Raw genomic sequence first — 6,000 nt, 5'->3', positions numbered from 1 at the left:
TTTCTACTTACGTGCTTTTGTGTATGTCCGTATATCTGTATGCCGTGGATGTGGGTGTCTGAGGTGGCCAGAAAAAGGTGTTGGGTTGCCCTGAAGCCAGAATTATAGACAGCTGTGAGCTGCTCTCTGTGGATGCTAGAACTAATCTAGGCTTTTGTAGAAGAGCAGGAAGTACTCTTAACCACTGATCCATCTCTCTAGCCCTATAATATTTCTACTATAATATCTTCTTTATTCTAGGTTCATATGAAGTAGGAAGCAACTCTAATATACATTGATTATAGAAACAATTTGCATTGAAGTAGAGAACCCATTTGGTTCTACAGTTTTGATTGATTGAAGACGGGTAATCAGGGTCTCTCTATATGGTTCCATCTTTCCTGGAAACTATCCTTTAGATCAGGATGACCTCAAACACATAGAGATCTGTCTGCCTCTGCCTACTAAGTGCTGGGATGAAAGGCCTGTGACACCATGCTTAGCTCATATTAAAATGCTATCTAACCACCTCTAAACTTTGTACATTTAAGTACATTGACAGTTTCTGGTCTAGAACTTGATCTGGTGAGTTTCTTCTTGGCCACGAATTAGAGTCAACTGGAGAAACTTTTAAGGCCACTGATACTGCTGCCGTGCCTTCAGATGGAGGATGTCAGAATCTCCAGAGGTGGGATCCTAGCATCAATACTTTTTAAAAGTTCCTGTACTCATTACTTTTCTAGTTGCCATGAAAACCACTTGAAAGAAGTAACTTAAGGGAAGAGGGACTTATTCTGGCTCACAGTTTAAGGGGACACAGTCCATTGTGGAGAGAAGGCATGGCCATGGAAACAGCTCAGGGCTGTGGCAGCAGAAGGATGCGGTGGCTGGTTACATCATGTCTTCATTTAGGAAGTAGAAACCTTGGGCTAGAGGTAGAGCTGACCTATAACTCAGAAGTGCAGCTCCTCTGGCATTACCAGTAACCAACTTCCTCCAGCTAAATTCCATTTCCTAAGGGTTCCACAACCTCCCACAAAATCATGCCAGCTGGGGACAAAATGTCCAATCATGGGCCTATTGGGGACATTTCACATGGAAATCATAAAAACTCCCTAGGTGACATTAGCCTATAACCTACATCAAGAACGATGGCTTAATTCACACTTCATTAGTATTACATACTTTTTGCTGAGGTTTTGGGAAATCAATTATGCATATTTTAGATACTGGTCTCCTTAGGATTACCTGGAGGAACTTTTAAAACAAACAAACAAACAAACACGGCACTTGGTAGGTAGATCTCTGTGAGTTCAAGGCCTGGTCTACATAGTGAGATACTTTCTCAAACAAACAAACAAACAAACAAACAAAACAAACTCCACAAAACAAAACAAAACAACAACAACAACAAAAAGCAAACAAGCAAATATGCTTAGACCTAGCCCAGAGAACTAACTCAAAATCTTTTCCTGAGTCCTGTGACCTTTATACATGTCTAGACGATTCTAATGCACAAATGGGATGAGGAATCATTGCCTAGAGATACATCACCCCAGTGATAGGCAAGCAGAAATTAAAGGCCTAGAAGGAGAATAGCGCCATGGCTCTTCCCTTGAGTGCTAGGAAGGACTTATAGCAGGGCAAGTTCTGTCCCTTGGAACTTGCCACATACTGACCACCAGGGGCACCAGTCTGTCCCACAATACCAACATGCTTCCTCTCTCTAAACCCTTTAATCTTAGTTTTCACCCTCTCCTTGTATACCTCTTTAAATATCGTGACTTCCCCTCTGTTGCTCCACACCCTCATTGTAGCTTACCCAAGTTCTCAGTGGATGTCCTCAGTGGGTCTTCTCGTGGGGAGGAGTGATGGTTAATTCCATGTGTCAACTTGACTGGGAGGATGGATGGCCAGATAGCTAGTCAAAGGCCATTTCTCGATGTGATTGTGAAGGTGGTTCCCAGAGAAACTAGCATTTGATTCTACATACCCAATGGATATGTTCACCTTCATCTACATGCGTGGGCATCATTCAGTCTGTGGGGGATCAAGTAAAAGAAAAAAAGGCCAAAGCATGGTTACATCTCATTGTGTCCTCTTGAGTGAAGACATCATCTTCTACTGCACTTGCACATCAGAACTCCTGGTCCCTAGGTCTTTGGGTTTCCAGCCTGTCTTATTTAGATTTTCCATTGCTGTGAGGAGACACTATGACCAAGACAAGTCTTATAAAGGACAACATTTAATTGGAACTGGTTTACAGATTCAGAGGTTCAGTCCATCATCATGAAGGTAGGAGCAGGGCAGTGTCCAGGCAGGCATGGTACAGGAGGAGCTGAGAGTTCCAGATCTTCATCCAAAGGAAGCCGGGGGAGATTGACTGTCCCCTAGGCAGCTAGGAGGAGGGTCTCAGAGCTCACCCCCAGAGTGACACACTACCTCCAACAATGTCACACCTCCTAATAGTGCCACTCCCTAGGCCAAGTATATTCAAACCACCACACAGCCAAATGAAACAATGAAGACAATAAACAGACAAAAGGCTCCTACATACTGACAACAGAAAGACACAAAAACAGCTGGCTTATTTTCTAAATGTGTTGGAATGTAGGCCATCTGTTATTGGGTCATCCGATCTTGAAGGTTTACTTTGAGACAAAAATACCAGAAAGTTTTGACAATAACTTAGAAGTTTACCCAGCCACCAAAGCATTCTGGATGCTGGTCTGTCCTGAGCACTGTAGGGCAATTGGTCTGGACCTACACGATGTACTCTGCTAACCTTAGTCACTGTGGTAATACTGCAAGACACCCCCACATCACAGGTCTAAATCTCTATGGTTTTCTGATAAATACAGAGATCATAGATAAGAGCGAGTTCTTGAACCCAAGATGCTGTTCCAAAGATGTTGGGCTTCTGTGTTTTGATACCTGACTTGTCAAAATGTTCTGCTAATACAAGGCAGGTATTCTTTAGATAGATTGCACTTTGTCACTGAAACATTATTCCTAATATCTCTTACACTAATTAATAAGCTTGCCGTGTAGCTTCAGCCGGTGGCATTTAAAACAAGCACTTGTGTTAACACTCACAGCAAGCTGTGCAGTTGGAGTGCAGGCTTCTGATTAGGGGCTTTCAAATGCTAACCAGCCACCTCTGGAATGTGGATTCCTGATTAGGGTGCTTCGGAGATGAATTAATTCTTTCTAGGTTATAGACTACTGTTCATTTCTACAGCACATCCTACTACCTCTGCTAAAATGTTTTCGTGTAAATGACAGATAAGATACAAAATTTTACATATACTGAATGTGGCAATTGGTCTAGGTCTAATGGAGGATACTAGAGTATATTTAGGAAAGACCTAGAAAGCATGTAGAGTGGGTAACTGTCCCAATTTACCAGGACTGAGGGGTGTCCTCAGACATGGGATTTTCAATACAAAGCCATGGAGAATATCTAGGGCAAGGAGCATAGACACTTGGTTACCCCGACAGTGACTCTGCCTCCATAAAACTATATTGGGAGCCAGGAAAAGTTAAGAGGGATTGCTTGTGAAAGTAAGTCTGTAGTGAAGATACAGGATCATACTAGGAAATCCATTGACTACCTCTTGCTCTGTTCATCAGTTGGAGCATCACAGCTCTGAAAAACCCATGCATGCCCTTTGCTGCTAGGGCTGCCATACCAAGAGATCACAGGATGAATGAGTTAAATAACACAGATGTGTTTTCCCGTAGTTATGGAGTCTGGAAGCTTCAGGTCAAAATACTGCAGGTTTCCTGGTTCTCTTTGTGGATTACAGATATCCACCATTTTTTTAAATAGGACTTTTAAAATTAATTAATTATTTTATTTATTTACATTCCATCTGTTGATTCCCTCCCTTGCCCCTCTCCCACAGTTCCTCATCCCATCCCCCACCCCTTACCTCCAAGAAGGTCCCCCCTGGGGAGGGTATCCCCTTCCCCTGGGGCCTCAAGTCTTTCAAGGTTTAGTCTTTCAAGGATCTTCTCCCACTGAGGCCAGGCCAGGCAGTGAGTTATTACAGCACATGAGACTAATGTCCTTTGCAGAGCAACATGCTGAATGGGTTAGCTGATTTTCTTTACTGCTGTCCTTAAAAAAAAAAAAAGATAAAAACAAACAAACAAACAAACAAACAAACGAAGAGGACTTGGCACTTCACACCACAGCTTTGGACACAGTAACCCTGCTTTCCTGGGAAAACTTCTTAATTATTGTTGGGATCATTAGCATTAACAACTGAAGACATAGGACACCCAAGAAAACCAGAATTTCAGAGAAACAAATGACATTTCAGTATAAATATATCCTAACTATGGCTGAGAGCCTAGGCTTGGGTACTGAAAACTACCCTTTCTGTACTGAACCTTCATATGTAACTGCATACCATGTATTCTACCAAGTATTTCCAGTTAGTATGGATATGGTCCCAGCACTGAGAAGGAACTGGACCATGAAGCTGCTTCGCTCGCCAAGTCTGCTGCTCTTTGGTTTGGGTACTGACGTTTCCTCTGCAGTGAGGAATAAATTGCATATGAGACAACCTCTAGGGTCCTAAGTGGGCGCTCGTCATGTGAGGTGCGCTTGCTGGGTGAAAGGGACAAGAAAGCTTCTGCTTCAGTAGCCATGGAGTTTTGTGAAAGTTGTACAGCCTCCTCAGGCTTCACTCTCCTCATCTTCAAAATAAGTCTGTTTATATATGACTTGTGAGACATAAAATGAGACACATCTAACGAAGCAGAATATAAAACATTTGATATATAGATTAGACAGCCAACCAAGAAGACCTAGTATGAATACTACTAATTCAAAACCAAGTGAGACATGATGAAAATTGATATTAAGTCCTTTTTCTGTACTCCTCTTCCTTGAACATGTAAGGGACAACATGAAGACGTTCTCTTTCCTGCCCCCAAGCTGTTTCCAGTGGAGAGGTCTGCAGGAGATAATATTCTACCAAATTCTCTCAACTGATACAAGAGAATCAAGGGAGAGAGAGAGAGAGAAAGAGACAGAGAGACAGATAGATACAGACACAGAGACAGAGAGACAGAGACAGAGAGAGACAGAGTGACAGACAGATAAAGATGGACAGAGAGACAGACAGAAACAGAAACAGATAAAGACAGACATACACAGAGAAACAGACAGAAGCAGAGAGAGACAGAAAGACAAATAGATAAAGATGAACACAGAGACAGAGAGACAGACAGACAGATAAATATGATCTCACACAAAGACACACACACACACACACACAGAAAGAGAGAGAGAGAGAGAGAGAGAGAGAGACTCTTTTGAGCTCCATCACAGGCTGAGAGTAGCTATGAGACGTGAGGGTGAATATGGGGTGGCTTCCAGAACACAGAAGCAAGGCTGTCAATCAGCCCTAGTGTTTGCAGTACAAAAGTGAGGGGTGCCATCTGTCTAGATCCCCTACTACTTCTAAGCAGAACATTGGGAGGAACAGGAAAAGGGTGTCTACTTGACTTCATACTTTAGATCTCGTTTGAGTGACTTTAAGTAGCTAGAAGAACTTGCATGGTGTACTGTCTGGTTTTGTGTGTCAACTTGGCACAAGCTGGAGTTATCCCAGAGAAAGGAGCCTCCCTTGAGGAAATTCCTCTATGAGAGCCAGCTGTAAGGCATTTTCTTAATTAGTGATCAGTTAGTCCAGGCCATTGTGGGTGGTGTCATCCCTGGGCTGGTGCTCCTGGGTTCTATAAGAAAGAAAGCTGACAAGCCAGGGGAAACAATTTAGTAAGCAGCACCCTCCATGGCCTCTGCATCAGCTCCTGCCTCCAAGTTCCTACCCTGTGTTAGTTCTAGTCTTGACATCCTTTGGTGATGAACAGCAATGTGGAAGTGTAAGCTGAATAAACCCTTTCCTCCCCAACTTGCTTCTTGGTCATGATGTTTTTTGCAGGAATACCAACCCTAGCTAAGAGACATGGCGAGTGCTACCTGTTAAAGGGTCACTAAGGGAGGGA

The sequence above is a fragment of the Mus musculus genome, chromosome 4, assembly GCF_000001635.26.
Source record: "Mus musculus strain C57BL/6J chromosome 4, GRCm38.p6 C57BL/6J".
In the NCBI taxonomy this organism is placed as follows: Eukaryota; Metazoa; Chordata; class Mammalia; order Rodentia; family Muridae; genus Mus; species Mus musculus.
The sequence above is the reverse complement of the archived record's forward strand: the minus strand, read 5'-3'. Positions refer to the sequence as shown.